The following is a 27,500-nucleotide window of genomic DNA, read 5'->3' as shown; positions in this document are numbered from 1 at the left end:
ACAGTGTTAGAAGTCACACACTCATTTATGCATTAACAGTGTTAATCACACCCAATGGGACGTCAGCTTCAGTTATGTTCACTTAAGCATCACCCATACCGACCACATTTGCTTATGCATGAACAGCATTAGCCACACCCACTTTAGCATACTAGCCACACCTACATAAGCATCAACTATACTAATCACATTCATTTATGCATGAACCATACTATCTTCAATAACTTACACATCAATCATATTATCTACGCCTACTTCAGCATACTAGCCATACCTGTTTCAACATCAATCACACATAAAACCACACCTACTTAAATGTCAATCTCTCATGGGCCGTATCTACTCACCTATCAGCTTCAGTTGCCACACCCCCTTTAAGTTCCAAGTATACTAAGCAATTCCGCTTTGCCGCCATTGATCTTACTATAGTCACACTTACTTAAATTCTTCAACATTGAAACTGGTCGTATCTGGTCCAAATATTCTCCCCGTCTTATATTAAAACCAACCTGATTCAACCTCTCACACCTGACCTACAATGCTATTCTGAAAATGAACAATTGCATCATTGGAATATTGAGGATACGAGATAATGCGTGGTTAATTAAATACAATGTGAATAGAAAAGCTATGCATTTATAGGCGCAGGCGTGACTGTGGTAAGAAGCTTGCTTCTCAACCATATGGTTCTGGGTTCAGTCCCACTGTGTGGCACCTTGGACAAGTGTCTTCTGCTATATCCCTGGGCTGACCAAAGCCTTGTTAGTAGATTTGGTAGACAGAAACTGAAAGAAGCCCATTGTGTGTGTATGTGTATATATATAATAAAATAAATGCACCCTTTTAAAGCCTAGCCAGGCTCATGGGCCCAGTTTCCCGGTTTCAATGGCGTATGTGTTCCCCAGCTAGACGGGACGCCAGTCTATCGCAGCGTTACTCATTTTTGCCAGCTGAGTGGACTGGAGCAACGTGAAATGAAGTGTTTCACTCAAGAACACAATGCGTCGCCTGGTCCAGGAATCGAAACCAGAATCTTACGAGCATGGTGCTGACACCCTAACCACTAAGCCACGCACCTCCACACACACACACACATATATATAATACGTGTGTGTATGTGACTTGCACTTGACAACAAACAGGTGTATTTACATCCCTGTAACTTAGTGGTTCAGCAAAAGAGACTGAGAGAATAAGTACTAGGCTTTAAAGAATAAGTCTTAGGGTTGATCTGTTTGACTAACACCCTTCAAGATGGTGCCCCAGCATGGCCACAGTCCAAATGACTGAAGCAAGTAAAAGATGAAAGATTCGACTGAAGAATCTGAATGCCAGACGATTAAACACCAATCCTACTACACACCCCCACTTCAAGAATTCTATCCATTTCCATTTAAGCATCAATTACACCTACTATAGCCGCACCTACAGTAGCCACACCCACTAATGACACACCTACTCAAGGCCCACCCCATATTCTAGGAGCTCCTTTATCCGAGCTTTATAATCTCTTCTCTCTGTTTTCTTCCTTGGGTTAGCAGGTCATAAAAGAACACTTTTTTTTTTTACCTTCTTTGAAATGGCTGAGAAACTAAAGTATTGAACTGCATAACCTTGAAGAGTCAAGATTCCAGACAACCGTGGAGCAATTGTGCTCTTTTTATAATATATATATATATATATATCTATATATAAATGTCTATATATATGCATATATCTATATATATACTATATATATATATATATATATAAATGTCTATGTATATGCATATATCTATATATATGTATATATATATATGCATATATCTCTATATGCATATATCTCTATATTATGTATATCATCATCATCATCGTCGTCGTTTAGTGTGCATATATACATATATCTATATATATATATATATATATATGTATGTATATATACATATATCTATATATATATATGTTAATATAATACATATATCTATATATATATTATATATATATATATATATATAGATACATATATATATCTGTATATATGTATACATATAAATATATCTATATATATAAATATGTATATATATTTATATATACATATATCTATATATATAAATATATATATATATATACATATATCTATATGTATAAAGTTTGATTTTTCTTCTGTTTTAAAAGTAAAAAGCACGGGGTTTAGTGTGGTGTGGTGGGAGGTGAGGGCTGTAGGGGTGTTGGAGGAGTGTGGAGGGTTGGGGGGGCGGTTGGTAGTGAAATGTCAGCCAGTCAATTGGCACATGCACGCGTATTGCATTAAGGGACAGAAAAACTCTTCCATTTACATTCAAACAAACATCGTTTTTGCTAATTCATCTTGACACAAATATTGATGTTTGTGTGTGCGTGCGTGTACAGGTGTATTTGTGCATACTTGTATATATATATATATGTGCATGGATCTGTGTGCATGTGTGTGTATGTATGTATGTGCGTGTACAGCTCTCTATGTGCTTATATATATATAAGTATATGTATGTATGTATGTGTGTATGTGTGTGTGCATAACTGCATCTGTGTGTGTACAGCTGTATATGTGCATACATGTATATATATGTGTATGGCTCTGTGTGTGCATGCATAACTGTGTCTGTGTTTTTACTTGTGTGTGTGTATGTATGTGTGTGTGCATAACAGCATCTGTGTGCTTGCTTGTGTGTATGTATATGTATGCATGTGTCTAAATGTATATATGTAAATACACATGTGTGTGGGTGTGTGTGCAACACTGTGTATACATTTGTAAATGCATATATATATATATGTGTGTGGTGTGTGTAAATGCACATATATATATATTTATATATATATGGCTGTGTATGTGTGCATGTATATACATGTATGTGTGCATGGCTGTACCTGTGTGCATGATTGCGTGTGTATGCATATGCACATGGCTGTGTGTTTGTGCTTGCATTTATATATATATGTGTGTGCATATGTACATCCATATGCATGCACATATATGTGCATGGCTGAGTGTTTACATGTGTGCATGTATGCTTGCAAAGGTGAGCATATTAATGTAGGAATGCACGCATGTACATGCATGCGTGTGTACGAAGTTCTCATGATGGTAAACATCCCATCAGAAATGTTTCGGACCCCTGGCGTTTGATTTATGCATTCACCCTCATTACTCTGACTAAATCTACCTTTGTACGAAGAACCGAAGCGTCGGTGCAGATGCGGGGAATAAGGAAAAAAATAACAAATCAAACGCAAAACAAAACAGACAGAACAAAAAAAATAGAAAATGGTAAGAACCAAAATAGAAACATTGCAATGGAATATCTGCCAAGAATCTAGACAGCACGGCAGCAGTGGTTACTTGAAACGAAGGATTTGCCGAGCTTTTATATTGTTATTACTTTGATGTTATTAACGTGTCTACTTTTGTCTATCTCACTCTTGATTTGTCCACTTTGGTCTATCACAGTCTATTTTTATTTGCTTTGGACTTGGTCTTAAATTGTCTGCTGTGGTCTATTTTATCCTGTCTTCATTTTGGTCTCTCTTTTGAATGTGTTTTTCTATTTTAGTCTATGTTCGTCATTATTTATCTATTTTGGGTTTAGGTCTATGTTACACTAATATAGACCAAATTAGACAAGTATAGTGTGTCTACTTCAGTCTGTGTCTGTCTGTCTTTGTCTACTTTGGTCTTAGTCTATATTTATCCATTTTATTTGTAGATCCTATTAGTATGTTTATCTATGTCTAAGTTAGACTTATATGCATTAAGATAGGCCAAAATAGACAAGTATTGACTGTCTATGTTAGTCTGTTAGTCTAACATTGTCTAATTTGGTCTTAGTCTATATTTGTTTATTTTGGTCTGTCATTGAGTACATTTGTTACTTTGGTCTATGTTACTTCTATTTATCTAGGTCTATATTAGACAATATAGACCAAGATAGACCAAAGTAGACAAATATAGAATATCTACCATAGTTTTTGTCAGTTATCATTGTCTACTTTGGTCTTAGTCTATATTTATCCATTTTATTTGTAGATCCTATTAGTATGTTTATCTATGTCTAAGTTAGACTTATATGCATTAAGATAGGCCAAAATAGACAAGTATTGACTGTCTATGTTAGTCTGTTAGTCTAACATTGTCTAATTTGGTCTTAGTCTATATTTGTTTATTTTGGTCTGTCATTGAGTACATTTGTCTACTTTGGTCTATGTTACTCTATTTATCTAGGTCTATATTAGACTAATATAGACCAAGATAGACCAAAGTAGACAAATATAGACTATATTACCATAGTTTGTGTCAGTTTATCATTGTCTACTTTGGTCTTAGTCTATATTTATTTTGGCCTGTCTTTGAGTGCATTTGTCTACTTTGGTCTATGTTGGTCTGTTTACCTAGGTCTCTCTTCTCTTGCTCTCCTTCTCTCTTCTCTTGCTCTCCCTCTATCTTCTCTTGCTCTCCCTCCCTCCTCTCTCATTTCAAAAGTAAGTTTTTTCCCCCTCAGCTTTGCACATTAAAATGCTGAGCAGGACTTTTTGTTCATGGGGGGCAAGTGTCTCCTACTATAGCCTCTGGCCAACCAAAGCCTCGTGAGTGGATTTGGTAGATGGAAACCAAAGGAAGCCTGCCATATATGTATATGTCTATGTGTGTCTGTTTGTCCCACTGCCATCTTCTTTGTGGTGTGTATCTTAACATTTACTGTACATATGATTTTATATGCTTTTATTCTTATTTATTTTACAGTAACATGATTTGATGTGCTTTTAACGGTTTTCTAGTGATTTTATGATTCCAATATTTGTGGTGGACAGACGTAAAGTCGAGTAAAATGACTCAACCTGATTTTTATTTTTTGTATATTATTTTTGAAAAACCAATATAATCGAGAATGACTTAGGTTGAAACAACTTAAGCTGAGGTATGCCTGTATATATATATATATATATATGACAGGCTTCTTTCAGTTTCCGTCTACCAAATCCACTCACAAAGCTTTGGTTTGCCCGAGGCTATAGTAGAAGACACTTGCCCAAGGTACCACACAGTGGGATTGAACCCGGAACCATGTGGTTGAGAAGCAAGCTACTTACCACAAAGCCACTCCTGCACCTATATATATACATGTATACATATATACACATATATATATATATCTATATATATGTGTGTGTGTGTGTATGTATATACACACTCACTAGACTTCCACATAGTTTCCTTCTGCCTAATTCACCCACAGGGCATTAGTTGGCCGAGGCTGTAATAAAATACATTTGTCCAAAGTGCTGTGCAGTAGGACTGAACCTGAGATCACCTGGTTGCAAAGTAAGTTTTATTATTTTTATCTTTTCCTCCAGAATGCTTACTTTACTAATGAAGTGTTTGCCATAATATAGCAGCTGAGCTTACTAGAAACAGTTACCACATCTCCCTCAGATTACAGCTTAAGTAAAAAAAATGCTGAGATGCAACGTTGTATAATGTAATTCTGGATACACAAATCTGAATAAAAATGGAATAAATAATTTTGATCAAAAGCCTGATCCATCAGTTCTGAAGTGGGTGGGTCAGGGCTACGACAACAATAACAATAAAAACAACAATAATAATGCTATATTACATACATTTTTTTTCGGTGTTTTTTTAATGTTTTACATTTGTGGTTCTTATCCTTTTCAAATTTTTAGCACACTTAAGATCAAATAACATCATTCCTGGAGCACATCGTGTGGAAAGTTTTAAAAGAAAATGCAAAAAAAAAAAAAGAAAAAAGCAAAAGAACTACGTTTTTGAAGTTAAGAAGTTAGAAAAAAGATATATAGAAATCTATTTTTTAAGATGCTGAAACATTTGAATTGATAAAAAAAAAACAAAAAAGCTTGGCTGCTATTTCTACCAGATTAGCGACCATATAGAAGCTTTCAAAAGGTTCTTTCTTTCTAAGACATTAAAGTGTGGAGATTAAAGTCGAATGTCGTTTATGTTGTTTCATTAGTCACTCTTTGTGGGTCAGAAAATTCTGAATGAGACCCAGTCTGTTAGGTTGGAGATACGGAAGCCTTAAGCTCCTCCTCCTCCCTCGTCCCCCCCCCCCCCTCATCATCCTCCTTTAATCTCCATTGTCCATGCTGGCCAGGGTTGGACAGTTTGGCCAGAGCTGCACCAGGCCCCAGTTATCTGTTTTAGCTTGGTTTCTACTGCTGGATGACCTTTCTAATGCCAACCCGCTTTACAGTGTGTGCTGGGTGCTTTCAACATGGCACTGGTGCCTTTTATGTGGTGCCAATATAAGACATGGCACCAGTATAGGACATGGCACCAGCACAGGATATGGCACCAGCATGGCAAGTGACATGAGCACAGAACTGTTTATATCTATCTATCTATCTATCTATCTACCTATGTATCTATCTATCTATCTATCTATCTATCTATATATATATATATATACACACATATATAGGTGCAGGCATGGCTGTGTGGTAATAAGTTTGTTTCCCAACCACATAGTTCCTGGTTCAGTCCCACTGCGTGGCACTTTGGGCAAATGTCTTATCTTTTTGTTTGTTTTTATCCAGCCACTATTGCTTGACAGTCGATGTTGGTGTGGTTACGTCCCTGTAACTTAACAGTTTGGCAAAAGAGACCAATAAAATAAGTACTAGGCTTACGAAGAATAAGTTTTGGGGTCAATTTCTTCACCTAAAATACCCTTTAACCCTTTAGCATTCAAACCGGCCATATCCGGCCAGAATATTTAACCTGTTTTATATTGAAACTGACCAGATCTGGCCTCTCACCTCAGCCCTACCATGTCATTCTAAAACTGAAAAAATCACATCACTGAAATCTCTAAACTACAAGATAATGCAGGATTAATTCAAAACAATATAAATAAACAAGATCACATTTGACAGAAGAATCTGAACACTAAATGGGTTAAGGTGGTGCTCCAGCATGGCCACAGGCAAATGAATGAAACAAGTAAAAGAATATACATACAGTGACACACACATGTATTCATACATTCACCATTTGCAGTTTTTAACTGTCAAATTCTACTTACAAAGAATTGGTCTATTCATGGCTTGTCCGAAATGCTGAAAAGCAGGATGAAACCCCACCCCCTCCCAGAACCATGTGGCTGCAAGCCAAACTTATTAAATTAAACACACTGCCATGCCTGCTGTTGATATTGACCACTGTCCATACACATGGTCAAACTATATAAAGTTACATTGTAATTAGGTATGTGTGCATCCAAATTATATGCAAAGGTCATGGCCTTTAATGGTAGTTTCACCACTGGTCAGCATAATTGAAATGTCCAGTTTGTACAACATGCTTTGCAGAATTAGATTCCGTTTCCTCGTTATATTCTACCATCTGTGGTTTATTATGTTTTATATCGTATATCATATTTCGATCTTTGTTTCTTGTGTTGTATGTTGAAGGTTGCTTCATTGAAAGTGTCACGCACATCACACATCTTTCTGTGGTAGGTGTGTGTGTGTGTGTGTGTGTGTGTGTATTTATATACATAAACATATGTATGTTTGTATATGTATATGTATATATGTATATATATATATATATATACATATATATATATATATATATATATTGTTATATTTCGGAATGGTCATATTGCCAGTTTAGCCAATAAAAACACACACACTATATATTTGGTGTTATTTTGCTTCAGTGATATTTATTTTTTACATTAATCTTAATCTTATTTCGGCCAAAGTTCTTTCGTCACACTCCTGTGACCGCATCAGTGGTCCTTTGTTTTCTTCTCACTTACTTGTGTCTCTCCTTACTAACCGTCAACCATTTTGTATTTCTATTGTATGTCTTCATTTGCGCATGCATATATCTCTATGTGCGTCTATGGCTAAACCTGGCATATGACCATTCCGAAATATAACAATATCTGTTTCAACACACGACTCACATAAAAAATCTTGCCAACAAATATTTAACGTATAGAATATTATATATATATATATATGTATATGTATAATGTATGTATATGTATATATATGTATATGTATATATATGAATGCATATGTATATATATGCATAGTGATATATGCATATATATAATATATGTTATATGTATATATATGAAGCATTGTATAGATATGATGCATATATATATATATATGTATATATATATTGAATGCATATATATATGAATATATGTTATATATATGAATGCATATGTATATATGTATATATGTGAATGCATATGTATATATGTATTTATGAATGCATATATATAGTGTGTTATACTATATATATATATGTATATATGTGATGCATATATATATATGTATATATATATGTTATATGTATAATATTGAATGCATATATATATATATAAGTATAGATTATATGAATGCATATATATATTATGTATGTATATATATATATGATGCATATATATATATATATATGAATGCTATATATATATGTATATATATATGAATGCATATATATATATGAATGCCTATATATATATATATGTATATATATATATGAATGCATATATATAATATATGTGTAATATATGAATGCATATATTATATTGTTATATATATGAATGCATATATATATATATATGTATATATATAATGCAATGCAATATATATATGCACTATCTATATTGTATATATATATGAATGCATATATATATATGTATATATATATGAATGCATATATATATCTATATATATATGAATGCATATATATATATATGAATGCATATATATATATATGTATATAAGTTCAGCAAAAATTTAGATTCAGATGAATATGGTGCTTAAGTTAAAGGCACCAGAATTTCGTATGGTATTATCCATATAAATCAAATGGGGTGATTATAGTCTAAATAAGCAACAAGGATATCCAAGGTAGAGTAGTACAATTGTTTCATGCTACTTCATTTAATTAAACAATGTAAGTATTACATCAGTTTTAAAGGTATTAAATAGCAGTGGGCTCTTGAATTCCAAGCCATTCCGGTACATAATCCTGAACCAAAAAGTATTTCAAGTAGGGTAACAAAAGGGTAACAAAAGGGTCATGTTCCAGCCTTGTGAATCTCAGGGCTGAAATAAAAACTACAACAAGGAAATGGAACCATGAGGTTGTGGAGGGGACTCCTTTATCTCATGACTATACCTGTATCCGTTGGAGTCTGAAGGGGACATTCGCTATAAATGGGGTCTTTTTATAAATCTCTTACCTGGTTGGTTTTACTTCACATTACCATCATCATCATTGTTATTATCATTATTATTATTATTATTATTGTTGTTGATATCATCATTGCATCAGTTTCTGAGTAAAAATACCCGTTAACTCACCTGGAAGAAATAAAAACAAGAAACTATAATTAGTATGTTTGTGTCTGTGTGTGTGTGTGTGTGTGTGTGTGTGTGTGTGTGTGTGTAGATATATTTAATAAAAAAATGTCTGTTAATTCTTACAAAACAAGTAAGTTCACTTTCAGTACAATCTTGCTGCTTCAGCATGGCCGTTACCAAAAGACAGAAACTAGCAAACGTGTGTATGGTGCATGCACACACACACACACACACACACACACACACACACACACATGTATACACATCTTTTATTTGTGGTCATGCTGGGGCACTGCTTGAAGAATTTTTAGTCGAACGAATCAACTCCAGTACTATTTTTTTTCCACTCCCGGCACTTATTCTGTTGGGTTCTTTTGCCGAACTGCTAAGTTACAGGGATGTAAACACACCAACACTGGTTGTTGAACGGTGGTGAGGGATAAACACAGACACAAAGACTGATGCATACACACACACACACAATGGGGCTTCTTTCAGGTTCCACCTACCAAATCCACTTACAAGACTTTGGTTGGCCTGTGGATATAGTAGAAGACACTTGCCTAAGGTGGTGCCATGCAGTGGGACTGAACCTGGAACCATGTGGTTGGGAAGCAAGCTTCTTAACCTCACAGATATTCCTGCACTTATAATTTTACTTATTGTATATCAGTAGTTAGAAATTCTCTATATAGGTGCAGATATGGCTCTGTGGTAAGAAGCTTGCTTCCTAATCATATGGTTCCATGTTCAGTCCCACTGCATGGCACCTTAGGCATGTCTCTTCTTCTATAGCTTCGGGCTGACCAAAGCCTTGTGAGTGGATTTTGTTGACCGAAACTGAAAGGAAGCCTGTCATATATATATATATATATATAGGGAGAGTTTACGAAAGAAACAAAAGACGAAGACAGGTGGTGTACAAAACAAACAGATGTATTAGTATAACGCTCAGGAAGTGAAAAAGTCTTTAACAATTTGAGCCTACGCTCTTCAACTGAAAGGAAGAAGGAGAGAAAATAATGCATAGTGGTTAGCGCTCTATCATATATATATAAAATACAAAAATGGGATAAGAACACAAAACATCCAGACAGATGATACAAGGAAAACAAGGACGGATCATTCAGAGTCAAGTTCCAGATTATCTTTGCAATTTCTGGAACTCGACTGAGGATAGAAAACTCCGAATGATCCGTCCTTGTTTTTCTTGTATTGTCTGTCTGGATGTTTAATGTTCTTGTCCCTTTTTTGTATTTTTTATATATAAAATATAGTGGCGTACGTACACTTTGGTCTCTCTCTCTCTCTCTCTCTCTTTCTCATATATATATACACATACGCATAGGCACAGGTGTGGCTGTGTGGTAAGGAGTTTGCTTCCTAACCACATGGTCTTGGGTACAGTTACACTGTGTGGCACCTTGGGAAAGTGTCTTTTACTATAACCTCAGGCTGACCAAAATCTTGTGAATGAACTTTGGTAGATGGAAACTGAAAGAAGACTGTCGGGTATGTGTGTGTGTGTGTAGGGGTGGTGGTGGTTGTCTTCCACCACAACTTGACAACAAGTGTTGGTTTGTTTACATCCCTGCAACTTAGTGGTTCAGCAAAATAAACTGATGGGCTTTAAAAAAAACAGCAAAAAAAAGAAACAAATGGTATTGGGATCAATATGAAGCAGTGCCCCAGCATGGCCTCAATCTAATGACTGAAGCAAATAAACAAAAAAAAATAGATAAAATGAAATAAGAATAAACACTATATATACTTGAATATAAATTCTTCTCCATACAAATTTACTTTTTTTTTTCCTTTGTAAAAATCCTGAATTTATTTTCTATTTCACACCAAACCTCATCTCAAAACAACGGATCAGCACAAGGAGTTCACTCGTATTATCTTTTATGTAAAAGTCAGCGGAAAGAAATCTCGAATTTCATTGTTGTTGTATATTTTCACTTCAGTATATTTCACTTGTATATAATTACTGCATCATTAAAAGCTGTACATAATTGTATTATTTTACAAAAATTAATTCAGCCCCAAAGCAATCCTTTGTTAAGTTATCGCATTCACATGTAAACAGTGGCCGGTAGCAACCACGTCGACATCCATTAAATATTGTATCATTGTATTGAGTTTCAAGTGTTAAAACTATTTTGTATTAGTGAATAGTACTGATATTTATTATTATTATTATTATTATTATTATTATTATTGTTGTTATTATTATTATTGTTATTATTATCATTATTATTATTATTATTATTATTTTTATTATTATTATTTTATTATTATTATTATTGTTATTATTATTATTATTATTATTATCATCATCATTATTATTGTTATTGTTATTATTGTTATTATTGTTATTGTTATTATTATTATTATTATTGTTGTTGCGGTGATCTTTTCTCTTTCTTCACATGAACTAGCTTTTCAAACATTATGCATGTACTTCAAACACCTTTTACAGTCTTCTTCTATGCCGAGATCAGTTAAGTTCAGTTTCCCTGAAGCATTCACAGGATACTGTTACCTTGTAGTTGTATAATAATAATGATAATAATAATAATAACCTTTTCTACTAAAGGCACATGCCTGAAATTCAGTGGGGAGGGCTAGTTGATTACCTTGACCCCCCAGTGCTTCACTGGTACTTAATTTATTGATCTTGAAAGGATGAAAGGCAAAGTCGACCTCGGCGGAATTTGAACTCAGAACATGAAGAGGGATGAAATACCACAAAGCATTTTGCCTGGCCTGCTAGCATTACTGCCAGCTTGCGACCTTAATAATAATAATAATAATAATAATAATCATAATAATCCTTTCTACTAGGTACAAGGCATTGAAATTTGGGGGAGGGAGATAGTTGTTTACATCGACCTCACTGTTCAATTGGTACTTATTTTATTGAGGTATATAAATAAAATTGAACACACCTTGTTCGCTCTGCAGCATTGATAAGTTACAGCAATGGCAAAGCATTGATGTCTGTCACTCTGAGAAAGGATTTGATGTGAGTTGTGTTTTTTACACCCGGCACACAGAGAATATATTATCTTATGCCTATATATATATATATATATATATTGCGTGGTAAGAAGCTTGGTTTGCAGCTACATGGTTCTGGGTCCAGTCCCACTGCATGGCACCTTGGGCAAGTGCCTTCTACTGTAGCCTCAGGCTGACCAAAGTCTTGTGAGTGAATTCGGTGGACGGAAACTGAAAGAAGCCCATGATGATGATGATATATATATACACACACATTTCTCCTCCCACCACCACTTGAGAAGTGGTGCTAGAGTGTTTATGTCCCCGTAACTGAGCAATTCAGCAAAAGAGGCCGACAGAATAAGTACCAGGCTTTAAAAAATATATATAAGTACTGGGGGTTGAATCGGTTGACTAAAAATTCAAGACGGTGTCCCAGCATGGCCACAGTCTAATGACTAAAACAAGAAAATGAATAAATGAATATATGTTTGCGTGTGTGTGTGAAAAAGCATGAACGAACACAACTAAATGTAGCAATTCACCAGAACTGGGGGAAGAATTTTCTGAGTGGTTACTGGGTACTTGTTGAAACGGCGGGGGGGGGGGAACGTATCTCACGTGATGCTATCCGAATTTATGCATGAAAGAAAGTGAAGAAAAATGGAAATTTATAGGTTCACCAAAAAAAAAAAAGAAAAAATAAAAAAAAAAGTCAGGATTTAATACTTGAGATGGAAAGTGAAATTGCATAGAAACTGTTTGATGTATTTTGATAAGCTATTAGGATTTCAGCATTGAAAAAAAACCCCCCAAAAATACAAAAAAAAAAACCAAAAAAAAAAAAGACACAATTTAGTTCTTCAACCAAAAACTAAGATTGCAGACTAAATTTTTAAGTTGGAAGATTCAAGATTTAATTCTTCAGTTGAAAACTATGATTGCCCAGAAGCTGCCTGATGATGCTAGATAAGGTAATACCATTTTAGCAGTAAAAAATAAATAAATAAATAAATAATAAAAGACGTAATTTAATACTTGGACCAAAAATTAAGATTCTGCAGAAACAAGCCTGATGAACCAGATTATACGATATCATAATTTCGGCAGTGAAAAAAACTTTATGTAATATTTACAGGAGACTTCGATGTGTTGTGTGCTTTTTCAGCGTTCTGTAGCGATACGTGTGTATGTTTTAATATTCACAAACATACTGTAATTTATCAGTTGTTGTTTTAAAAAAAATATTATTTTCAGATTAACTGAGTTTCTGCTGATGCTCCGATATTTTAGATTTAGATATAAATTTCAAGCTATAAAAAAAAATTAAAAAAGAAAAAAAGAAAAGAAAAAGAAAAAGGTGGTCTGCTTTGTAATGGTGGAGTCTGTAACGAAGAAAAAATTGGATTGGAAAAGACATTGAGTATTAAGTGTAGGATTGGCTGTATTGTTAATAAATTTGCTTTCTAGCAACGAGGTTTCAGGTTCAATCCCATGATGCAGCAGCTTGTGAAAGTGTCTTCTATTAAAACCCTGGGGTGATTAATGCTTTGTGAGTAAATTTGGTAGAAAGAAACTGCGTGAGCCTGTTGTGTGAGAGTGCACACACACACACACACACCACACATATATATATATATATATATATATATATATCTTTTATTTGTTTCAATCGTTTGACTACGGCCATGCTGGGGCACTGCCTTGAAGGGCACTGCCTAGGCCTTATGTTTTTGAAGGCTAGTACTTATTTTATTGGTCTCTTTTACCAAACTGCTAAGTTATGGGGACATAAACACACCAACACCAGTTGTCAAGCAGTGGTGGGGGACAAACACAGATAGAAACACACAGGTGTGTGTGTATATATATACACACTCATAAGGCTATAGTAGAGATACTTGCCCAAGGTGCTATGCAGTGGGACTGAATCTGGATCCGTGTTGACATGGGACTACCAGCAATAGAGAGCACTGGTGGACCTGGCTGGCTCTACACATGATGATGCTTCTGGGGCCACTAAACCTGGGATGACCCCCCCGACCCCATCAAGCAAGAGTCTGAAGCTAAGCAAGCAATCAGAGCTTATACAATATGCTAGGAATTACAAAGTTTGGGTACGAAGGTGACTGAAATGCATCTTGTAGGGATGGAATTTCCTCCCACCCTGGCCACACGTATTATCTAAAGCCTGCCATGACCATTCCATCTGTTGTATCTGATCTGACAGCATTTTCTAAAACATCGTCTCTATTTTGATATGGAAAGCTGTGATTTGAGGGAGACTTGGTTGGTATATCTAGCAGGCTGAGTGATTGCATAGAGGCTTCCTTCTTGGCTTTGAGTAGTAGTAGTAGTAGTAGTAGTAGTAGTGGTGTTAATAGTAGTGGTGGTGGTGGTATTACTTCTACAGCCACCACTACTACTATCACTGCTACTATTACTCTTTTTACTACCACAAGCACTATTGCTGGTGCTGGTGCTGCTGCTGCTACTACTTACTACTACTACTACTACTACTACTACTACTACTACTACTACTACTGCTACTACTACTACTACTGGAGTTGTGGTAGTGGTGGTGGCAGTAGTAGTAGTAGTAGTAGTAGTTCTTCTAAAATGGATGTATGATCAAACATTTAAAAGAAAAAAAAATCTTTTTATTCTTGGACAATGTGGTTGCGATTCAATGAAGATATTTGCCTGACGTTTCTAGCAGATCAAATTCTCCCAATAAAGTACTCCCTCATTGGTCAAGCACCACCCCATCCCCACCCCTTTGTCCCCCCTCCCCCTCATCAATAGCCGGATTTAAATGGTGAGAGATAATCTTTCATCTCCCCAACACACTATTAAAAGCCGAGATTGAGTGCTGTACCCAGCCCTCCTCTCCCGACCATTCCCTTTAACATCTAAAAGGATTATTCTTTTGGAGTATTTTATTTCGGGTTTGTTTCGAAAAAATATTCCGCTGACTGATATTCTGCTTTTTTGGTCCCGTTTGGTCTTTTGTGACCCAATATGTTTCAAGCCGAGTGTTGCTTCACCGATTCCTTTTTTGCAGAAAGATTTTTGCATTCTAGCCCTTTTCCTCTCTTTAGAACAATAACTCTGCCAAAATAAACGTGTATGCATTGGTGATAATTCTTCTGACGATTACCAATAATCTGTTTGTTCTGTGGAGGACGGCGTTCTTGCACAGAACACCATTTGCAAATTAAAGTGTGTGTGTGTGTGTGTGTGTGTGTGTTTGAAATGCATGTGCAAGTGAGTGTGTGTATGTGTGTATGTATACATATGTGAGTGAGTGTGTGTATATGTGTGTGGTGTGTGTGTTTGAAATGCGTGTGCATGTGCAAGTGAGTGAGTGTGTGTGTGTGTGTGTATACGTATGTGAGTGTGTGTGTGTGTATATGTGTGTGGTGTGTGTGTTTGTTCATATGTGCCTATTTATGTTATGTGTGTATATATGCATGTGTATGTTTATACATGTGTGTGTATATATATTTATATGCATATATGTGTGTGTGTGCATATGTGTGTTTTTATATATGTACATATGTGCATGTGTATCTCTCTTTATCTGTATATATGTACATATATAAATGAATGTGTGCAAATGTGTACATACATATGTGTGTGTATATATATGTGTGTACACACACACACACACACACACACATACATATACATATGCACTCATACATACATAAACACAATAACATGTACACAAACACACGTATGTATGTATGTATGTATGTACATATGTAAGCATGTATGTATGTATGTATGTATGTATGTATGTATGTATGTGCGTATGTAAGCATGTATGTATGTATGTATGTATGTATGCATGTATGTATGTATGTATGTAATCTCATCTGAAAGAGATGTTTCTCTCCAAAAACCCTGAATCATCCGAGGAATTTCCTGAAGTTAATAAAATCAAAACTTCGTTTCTATGTCACACAAAAGTTAATGGATTAACTTTCCAAAAATATTCAATTCCACTCTTGGAATCGGAATGTTTCCATACCAATGTTTACCAAATGGATCGAACTCTGCAGGAATTAATTATCACAGATTAAATTATATCTATACCTAAGAATCCACTTGATTTAATTAGTAAAACAGGTGTAAGGCAAATGACAGATATAGGTTTCAATGCTTGAGGTAGAATCTGTTCTCTTTAAAGAGGAATGGATTGGAAGGAATGGTAGAACATTGCACAAAGCATTTTGTGGTATTTAGTATTTATTATTTATAGGCATTGGTGTGGTTCTATGGTTCGGAAGCTTACTTCTTAATTGTATGTTCTCGGGTTCTGTCCCACCGTGTGGCACCTTGAGCAAGTGTCTTCTACTATAGCTCCAGGCTGACCAAAATCTTGTGAATCGATTTGGTAGATAGAAACTGAAAGAAACCTGTCATACACACACACACACACATGCAGACAGACTTTGCCACTCCAGTACCCAAGATACACTTCCTGCTTTGTACTATTATTATTGGAGTAACCGGATACACCCCACCCCCTGTCCAGACCAAAGTATGGCTGAACTTGGGATCTTGGGGGAGAGAACGCAAATCCTTAATTCATGGTCTACAAACGATCATGATATGTGGAACTATAAAAATCTGCAAAACCGTCTTAAGATTAGAAGGATGATGAAAAAAAAGTTAAGCACCAGTTTCATAAATCTCACTAACCGTTTTTGCTGCTTAGTTTGTGAGATTTGGATATGTACGCACTGAGTGTGATATAACTATCTTATTGCTAATGTTACCTTCTTTGATAACTTTTTGGTAAATAAATAAGTTGGTTGTCTTTATTTTTTGTGTATTCACTGTATTGTATTGGACAAAATGGTCATGCAGCCTGCACTTGTCATCCTCTCAGTTATAATAATAATAATAATGAAATTATTGTATACAGTGCTCAGGTGCACCACAACTTGTCAGAAAGTGCATATAAAGCACATGCAGCAGTGTAAAAACGTCCGGAAAACGAACAATGCACGAGTCAGGCACATGCACGTGCGCGCATGGAGGGGAGAAAATCAGGTGCAGTGCCGGCGAATCTCAGAAAGCATGGAAGTTTTGAAGGATGCAGTGCTCCGACAACTGATGCTGGCAGTTTGTTCCATGCTTCAGCAACTCTCAGCGTGAAAAAATGTTTCCTAAAGTCATGGGAGCTGTGGCCCACTGTGAAAAAGCTTGGTGACCTCTGGTCTTGGCTCTAAATTCCTCTAGATGGTAACCTAACCACCTACTGGCCCTCGTGCCAGTGGCATGTAAAAGCACCCACTACACTCTCAGAGTGGTTGGCTTTAGGAAGGGCATCCAGCTGTAGAAACTCTGCCAGATCAGATTGGAGTCTAGTGCAGCCATCTGGCTCACCAGTCCTCAGTCAAACCGTCCAACCCATGCTAGCATGGAAAGCGGACGTCAAACGATGATGATGATGTAGAAGCTGGTTGTAACCTTAAATTTATATAGATGTTGATCCCAGCACTAGATTTTTCTATGTGTTAGTAGCAGTCTTAAATTTCTCTAAACTGTGGACCCAATAATAAATTTAACTGGATGCTAACCTCAGGTCCTCATTCATCTGGTTGGTGGTTTCATCGCTAAATAAGTTAATGGTTTCATTTCTCCGCTTATATTATTGTGGTTGGTTGTTTGAATTGGAACTTTAAACAGAATGACTCTTTGGTATAATTATGATGAATGTGGTGGAACGATTTGATTTAAATATGAAACAAATTTTGGAAAGCCATTTCTGTATCACCAAACGGGAGACAGTTCAAAAGGGTTAAACAACAACAATAATAAAAGTAGTAGTAGTAGTAATAATAATAATAATAATAATGATAAAAATAATGATGATGATGATGATGATAATTGTGTGTTGTGTTTGGAAATGAAAGAAATACATACTGTTTATTGCAAACAAATTTTGGAGGTGAGCAAAGTGTGTGTGTGTGTGTGTGGTGGGTTGAATTCTATTTTACTTCATCTCTCGTGGTCGTGATGGAAAGAAAGCATTTTGTGCGAAGAAAAGAAGACGCGAAAAGATGGAAACCAGCAAAACATAAAAGAACAAAACAAAAACAAAACAAAACAAAAAAAGAACTAAAAACAAAAAAAAGAATACAAAATTTTAAAAAGAAAAAGCTCAAAGACAAAACTCCAAACAAAACACGGCATTCCCTACCGCATTCCTGCCACCACCTCCTTACCATTCTTTCTCCCCCTCACCCCCACCGTCTCCCTCCAAGACATCTCCAGACTTAAATTACTTTCAAGACAATCTCCTCCAAAATAATTCCCTTTCACACAACTTATGGCTGTTGAAAAATGTTACATGGCATTGGTCCATTTTGTTTCTCTTGTTATTATCTCCCTTTGTTTATTTATATATTTGTGTACCAAGCTCAGGGTGGCTGGGGTGGGAGGCCTCTCCAACCCGTTCACCGAAAGTGTGTTGGTGATAGAATTGAGTGTGTGGAATTCAAAATACTTGATTATGTTCCTTTATTTCTCTCCTTCTCTCTATCTTTCATTGTAAAAGCAATAACCACACTAAAAGTATACGTGTGTGTGTGTGTGTGTCTGTCTGTCTATCTAAGTCTGTCTGTCTGTCTCAGTTTGTTTTTCTTTGTATGTCTGTCTTTCTGTTGGTCTGTCTGTATGTCTCTTTGATTGTCTCTCTGTAAACATATGTACATTTATGCCTGCACATGTATGCATAATTGTGTATATTCGATGCATATAAATGTGATATATATATATATATATCTATGAGCGTTATACGAATACATCTCTTTGCTTTGTACACCACCTGTCTTCGTCTTTTGTTTTTTTTCGTAAACTTTCCCTCTATAAAGCATCATCCGATTGTGGCCGTTTGCCAGACTCGTCTGGTACCTGTGCCGGCGGCATGTAAAAAGCACCCACTACACTCATGGAGTGGTTGGCGTTAGGAAGGGCATCCAGCCGTAGAAACATTGCCAGATCAAACTGGGCCTGATGCAGCTTTCTGGCTTCCCAGACCCCAGTTGAACCATCCAACCCATGCCAGCATGGAAAACGGACCCTAAACGATGATGATGATGATGATATATATATGTATGTATGTATCTATATTTTCCTATGCTATCAAGTTATTAAAATTTGAGAGACTTCTGGCAGTCATTCATTTTCCTTATTCATGAAAGAAATTTTTCTGTCTTGCTTGTGTAAGAAATAATTAGTACCCGCCTCTCCACCTCTCTTGGAGTCAGTGTTAGTGTATTATGAAGAAGAATTTAGCCAGCTTAAATAAACTGTGAACTTGGAATTAATAGTTCAATTCCCAGTGCTATGTTCATTGCACAGTTTAACATTATCACCTACCTTGGGGTGTTTCTCAGAATCACATATGATGCAAGTGTTTGGACAAGATTATCCATTTAAGGATAACTTATCTTCTTTATAAATCTCTTTCTCCATCATTCATTAGTTTGTTTCATTCAACATTTGTTTTCCCATGCTTGCATGATATAGATGGAATGCAATTTAGGCAGGGTTTTTAGCATAGGATGTAAGCATTTGAACATACACACACACACACACACATATATATACACCTGTAGTGTATATATATTTTTTTATTCTTTTACTTGTTTCAGTCACTTGACTGTGGCCATGCTGGAGCACTGCCTTAAAGGGTTTTAGTTGAACAAATCGACCCCAGGACTTATTGGTCTCTCTTGCCGAACTGCTAAGTTACAGGGATGTAAGCACATCAACATTGGTTGTCGAGTGATGGTGTGTATGTGTCAGGGGGACAATCATTGACACAAAGACACATACAAATATATACATATACATAGTACAAAATCCACTCACAAGGCTTTGGTTGGCCTGAGGCTATAGTAGAAGACACTTGCCCGAGGTGCCACACAGTAGGACCTTGGGCAAGTGTCTTCTGCTATATGGTTGGGAAGCAAGCTTCTTACCACAGTCACACCTGTGCCTATTCTTTTGTTCTTTTATATGTTTCAGCCTTGAGGCTGTGGCCATGCTGGGGCACTGCCATTATATATATATATAATCATCATCATCGTCTTAATGTCCACTTCTCTATGCTTGCATGGGTCAGATGGATTTCATTGAGGTGGTGGTTGCGAAGTACTCTTGTGCGTCTGCCACAAACAGTCTTTATTCACTGTCAGCCTGTTTCTAATTTCACTCCACCACTCGCGCACCCATAGGTCACACTGACTACACTGTATGGGATTTCGACCTCCCTTCATTTCCCTGCTCTACCTTGAGCCCAGACATTTTCCTAGTGGCAACAGAATCCTCTTCTTTTCCCCACCCCCCACCATCTTAGGCTACATCTACACGCACACATATATGCATGTACACACACATACACATCCTAGTAAAAATATTATTACACAGTTCAAAGAAATGAAATTGAATGTTACCACATCAATACATTTTAAATGAATTAGAGAATTTGCTAATAAATGCTTTATTAATCTTATGATATAATTAAATATAATATTCAATATAGCAAATCTTTGCAAAGATTCGTTATAAACAAGTAATTGAGTAAATTATATTTCTGTTTATAAATAGTCCGTAAATGTTAGAATGTAAAAATAAACTTCTTTATTTTTATACACATCTTTGTGCTCTGCAGAAAAGATTCTTCACGTATCTGTTAGAAAGCGGAATGGTAATTTCATTTATGTTTATACATTAGAAGCAGGCATAGCTGTGTGGTGAAGATGCTCACTTTGTAACCGCATGGTTTTGGGTTCAGTCCCACCGTGTGGAACCTGAGGCAAGGTTTTTTTTTACTATAGTGTTGGCTTGACCAACACCTTGGAAGTGAACTTGAGAGATGGAAACTGTGTGGAAGCGTCTGTGTGTGTTATCTTTTATCTTTTATTGAGTTGTAGTCATCTGGCTGTGGCCTTGCTGGGGCACCAGCTCGAAGGGTTTTAGCTGAAGAAATCAGCTCCAGGGCTTATTTTATTTCAAGCCTAGTACTTATTCTATCGGTCCCTTGTGCCGAACTGCTAAGTTACGGGGACGTAAACATACCAACATTGGTTGTCAATCAATGGTGGGGAACAAACACAGACAAAGACACACTCACAGAGATACATACATACATGAGTATTATATAATATTTTTGTGTGTTTATTTATTAGAATGTGAAAGCTAGAACAATGTGTGAGTGTGGAGAGAGAAGGAGAGAGGGAGAGACATATAGTCGGTGGAGGGTTAAGGTGTCAAATTATTGATCAACTGGTTATGTGTTTTAAAACACTACTACTACTACTACTACTACTACTACTACTACTACTACTGTTGCTGTGTTGTGCTCCTGGCCCTAAGAACATAAAAAAATAAACAATAAAGGTTAATCAGTGGAGGGTGAGGGACGTGGTTTTGGTCATTAGAGGAAAGACTCATTATATCGTAAAATTCACACACATACACACACCCGCACATGTTCACACACACACACACACACACACTCCCTCCCTGTCTGTCTGTCTGTCTCTCTCCCTCCTGCTTTATTTAAAAGTATCAACAATTAAACACAGCAGGCTGGATATTAATGGTATATAATAAATTGTCAGGAACAATTTATTGTATTTTTGTTAATGTTACACATGTGTATATATATGATGCCACACACATGTGTATGTATATATGTGTATATATATGCATATGTATATATGTGTGTGTGTATCTATGTGTGTTTATTAAGATTTTATAAATTTAACACACTGGGAAATGGTAATGCTGTTTATTATGTAAATATACTGTCATGAACAATATATCTAGTTGTATATATATATACATGTGTGTTTTTGTGTGTGTATATAAAATATATAGGTGTACTCTCAAACTTTCTCAATTAAACAGTCTCAGAAGAATACTGTCACAAACAATATACCTAGTGGTGTATATATGGGTATAATGTGGTGAGTGTTTGTATACAAACACATATTTATATGAGGATACATATCTCACATCAGATGGAGTTCTTCTTTTTTGTTGATCTTACCTTTACGGAACAGTTTATATATATATATATATATATATATATATATATATAGGTGCGTGGCTAAGTGGTTAGGACATTAGGCTCACGACTGTAGGGTCATGAGTTCCATTACTTATTCTATTACTTATTCTACTAGTCTCTTATGTCGACCGCTAAGTTACGGGGATGCAAACACACAACATTGGTTGTCAAGTGATGGTGGGGCAACACAGACACAAAAACACAAACACACAAATATATACATATGTATATCCATACATATATATATATATATATATATATATATATATATATATATATATATATATATATATATATATATATATATATATACATATACAATGGGCTTCTTTCAGTTTCCATCTACCAATCCACCTCAGAAGGCTTTGGTCAGCCTGAGGCTATTGCTTCAAGGTGCCACACATTTGGTGGGACTGAACCCAGAACCATGCAGTTGAGGATTAAGCTTCTTACCACACAGCCATGTGTGTGTGTGTATGTGTGGTTGGCATTAGGAAGGGCTTCCCGCCATAAAAGAACTCTGCCAAAACAGACCTCCCCAGGGCTTTTAATGTGGCACCAGTTCAGTTTCTTGCTGTTTTGCACGATCGTCTGTAGATTGTAAAATTCTTTGTTATAACTTTTAGGACGATTCCTTGCTGTTTACTGCAACAGTCCATTGGTTCTAATAAGCTGTGTCTTGGAGAGAGGTTCCTTTCTATTGGTTCCAAGAATGTTTTCCTTGTTATTCAATATGACAGTCTGTTGCTTCTGAGATTGACTTATTTGACGGAGATTATCGTCTTTCATTTTGACAGCTTTTTAGTTCATGAAACACAGACTCACAAATATACTCTAATTCACTACCTAGCTCACTAATACACACACACTGATGTACACACACACATACACACACGCATACACATGGATGTACACATGCACACATCAACGAATACTGTTTATGTATAAATATACAATGAAGATGATATAATTGTGTGTGTGTGTGTGTATATATATATATATACATATATATATGTAAATATTGTTATATATGTATATGTGCACAGACACAACCGTATATGTGGGTCTGTACATATGTGCGGTTGTGTCTGTGCACATATACATACATATACGTATGTGTGTGTATATATATACACACACATACACAGGCACACACATGCAGACATACATATATATGTATACACACATGCTCACACACACACAAATATGTACATATATATATTATGTATTATGTATATACTATATATATATGTATATATTATACATATCTATCTATCCATCCATCCATCCATCTACCTACCTACCTACCTATATATATATATATGTGTGTGTGGTGTGTGTGTAGACATGATATATATATTTATACACGATGTACCCAGCAATGCACCAACATTACAAATGTAGGGAAATTAAAAAGATTTCTCAGCAAAAATTCGTGAGATTCTTAAATCCATTGTTGTCATCTCACACTTTCCTGAAATTTTACCAAATTCTTGGTGGCGGCAGCAACAGTGCCAATGTGTGTGTGTGTGTGTGTGTGTGTGTGTGTGTGTTTGTGGATTTCCATTAAAACAATTGTTGTGTGTCTTCTATTTTTTTTGTACTCTTTTTAGGCCTTTATTTATTTGTTATTGTTGTTCCCCCCACCCCACCCCCTTTGTTCTCTCGTGTTTAGTTGTTCAGCTGATAATGATAAAAAAAAACTGTGAAGGGGGAAAATGTGGAGTTTAAAGATGAAAACGGGACCAGTGTTTTAGTATTAACGCTGTTAATGTTGTTGTTATTGATGATGATGATGATCATCATCATCATCATTAGTATCATTAGTATCATCATCATCATCATCTTTGTTGTTGCTGTTGTGACAAACGAGAAAATATTTTTAAAGTGATTGTTCTTTAATGTTGCAGGATTATTATTATTATTATTGTTATTATCATTATTATTATTATTATCATTATTATCATCATCATCATCATCATTATTATTATTATTATTATCGTTATCATCATCATATCATCATCATTATCATCATCATCATTATCATTATTATTATTATTATTATTATCGTTATTATTATCATCATCATTATTATTATATTATTATTATTATTATTATTGTTATTATTATCACTATTATTATTATCATTATCATTATTATCATTATCATCATCATTATTATTATTATTATTATTATTATGAAACATTTTACTGAACATAATAAATAAATATTGTCCTTTTTCTGTTTCAATTTTTTTTTTATAGATTTTGTTTGTGTTTTCGTAAATTTAAGCTTTTAGTTGAAAGTTCTGTGAATGACACACTTATTAAGTTGCACTGTTTAAAAAATATTTTCTCTCTCAGATACGTGTGTGTGCATATGTGTATGCGTGTGTGTGTGTATGTGTATGCATGTGTGTGTGAGTGTGTGTGTGTGTTTATGTTTACATGTATATTTGTGTACTTGTATGTATGGAGATGTCTGTATGGATATATATGAATATGCGTCTGCATGTGTATGTATATATGTGTACGCGTGTGTATAGATGTATGTGTATGTATATTTGTGTGTGTATGTATAGATATGTGTGTGAACAGATATGTGTAGGTGTGTATATATGTTTATATTTGTGTATGTATATGTCTGTGTGTGTGAGTGTATGTATGTGTAGGCATATGTGTATATGTGTATGTATTTATATGTGTGTGTCTGTGCATAGGTAGACAAATAACAAACGTGTGTATATAGATGCAACGCAAATATACCAACAAACAGAAATGTTCACAAAGCCACACACACATGCATGCACACACACATGCACGCACACACATATACACACACACACACACACATCTATGCAGTGTCTGTATATATGTTTGCATGCACATACTTGCATACTCACACACACACACACACACGTGTACATATGAGGATTTACAAAAATATATATGATTTCACATAAACAGAAACATTTTTTGATTTTCTGAGTCAACAATTTCTCCAGTGTATACATGTTTTTTTTTGGTTGCTGTTGTTATAGATTGGCAAGATTATATACACCTTAGAACTTACACAGCAACACACATACACAGGTACACTGACATGTATTCATACATAAGCACATGGATACACAACATGTAGAGGAACATGTAATTTGTCAGAAAATAAAAGTTAAAATTTCAAAGTATGAAATATTCACACACACACACACTCACACACAGAAGTATATAACATACATGCACATATATATGCACACCCATGCACACATATATATGTATTTATGTGTGTATGTGCATATATATATATATATGTGTGTGTATTGTATATATATATTTACATATATCTATAGACATATATCAGTATGTATATATATATCTCATTTCTTGTTTCTCTCTCTCTATACACACACACACACACACACACACACACACCTACACGTGTGTGCACACACACACACATACACATCGTTGATGCCATAGTAATTCTTAAACTTTTGAGATAATGTGAAATAATCATTTTTTGGAACAGCTTGAAGCACATAAAGCTATAAATAATAAGTTAAGTATTGGGTTTGAAAACCCTTTTTAGAAGGGAAATGATAAAGGTTAAAGGCTCCTGTAGACTCAAGCACACACACACACATTTATTATTCCTTAACAAGAACACTATTGATAGTAACTTTGAAGTTTAAACCATCATTAAGATTTAAGATTTAAGCCAACTTTGGATTGACTGACGATGGCTTAAGAGCAGGCCAAAATTTCAAAGGTACTATCAACAATATTTTTGCTAAAGAATTATAAATACATACTCTACAAAACGAATTGAGTAATCCTTCAGTTTAATTAAAATTGTTTTTGATGAAACTTCACATGAAATCAACCATTGATATATATATATGCGTATGTAGAGGGTGGGCCAAAAGTCATGCACCAAAACATACGACAATTTATCTATATTATTATTATTGTTGTTGTTGTTACTATTCATTTTGTTCATCATGTACAAGTGGTGTGTGTATTCATTTCTTTATTCAGTTTTAGAAAAGCTGATGTGTGGTTTTGACAATCTTACAATCTTGGTGCATGACTTTTGGCCTCCCCCTCACAATTCTAAATATATATATATATATATATATATATATATATATGTATGTATGTATCTATAATACAAAATGGGACAAGAACGCAAAACATCCGGACAACTAGGTGATACAAAAAGGGACAACAAAACATCCAGATAGACGATACAAAGAAAACAATGATGGGTCATTCGAAGTTTTCTATCTTCGGTCAAGAACCAGATTATCCTCGCAATTTCTACTAGACACACACACACACACACACACACGCACACACACACATATATGTATACTACAGGATATGTATATATATGTATATATTTATATATATATAATATATATATATATATATATATATATATATATGAGGATATATTAATGATGAATTGTTTATATTTTAAAATTGTTTTTAGGCGTAAAGTGAAATCACTCACATTTTATGTTGTAAGGTCCTAGGTCAACTTTGATCCATGGCCTATGTATGAACGAAGGCAATCCAAATGTGACCATCCCATTTCTTTGTGTAACTGGAACGATACTTCTCTAGTTACCCCTTTTTTTAAACCCCCTTTTATCTTAAGACTTATTGAAGCTTAGCTGCTATATCTAGCATGTAGGCCCAACCGCGTTGAGTTATATTTTGGTTCAGTGACTCTTTAGTGAAGTTATTCCTGTTTCTCATGTGTTTACCGATTCCAGGATGGCGGTGGTGGGGGTGGGAGCTGGGGTAGAAGTAGAAACAATAGGGGGCTGCAGATGGTGGCGGGAGTGGTGTTGGGTGTTTAGCTTACCCTGCCTTGTTCTTCTTGCAGTCATAATTTTGGTTGATTGGGTTTGGTGGGGTGGGGTAGTGTAGTTATAGCATTATGTCACTGTAGGCCTTAGCAATGATGATGGTGAAGATGATGATGATGATGATGATGATGATGA

The 27,500-nt window shown here is 35.2% G+C and overlaps 2 protein-coding genes across 4 annotated transcripts in view; one reads left to right on the top strand and one right to left on the bottom strand.

The window, feature by feature from the left end:
• The window catches only part of LOC115224043 (integrator complex subunit 13), a 417,069-nt gene that overhangs the window by 57,786 nt on the left and 331,783 nt on the right, over positions 1-27,500 (top strand). The gene's annotated exons all lie outside the window — the stretch shown is intronic.
• The window catches only part of LOC115223892 (FMRFamide-activated amiloride-sensitive sodium channel-like), a 157,264-nt gene that overhangs the window by 21,179 nt on the left and 108,585 nt on the right, over positions 1-27,500 (bottom strand). Inside the window, exons 1-2 of one of the 3 annotated variants that reach the window (XM_036512891.1) lie at positions 27,005-27,382; positions 9,267-9,387 (exon numbers count right to left, since the gene is read on the bottom strand). The exons of 1 other annotated variant lie outside the window; for it this stretch is intronic. The gene's annotated coding sequence lies outside the window, so the exon portion shown is untranslated. Of the gene's footprint in view, positions 1-9,266; positions 9,388-27,004; positions 27,383-27,500 lie in introns of those variants that run through there. One more of the 3 variants, XM_029794612.2, reaches the window with a different exon arrangement.

This window comes from Octopus sinensis, linkage group LG24 (genome assembly GCF_006345805.1).
Source record: "Octopus sinensis linkage group LG24, ASM634580v1, whole genome shotgun sequence".
NCBI lineage: Eukaryota > Metazoa > Mollusca > Cephalopoda > Octopoda > Octopodidae > Octopus > Octopus sinensis.
This window is presented reverse-complemented; position numbering and strand designations above follow the sequence as displayed.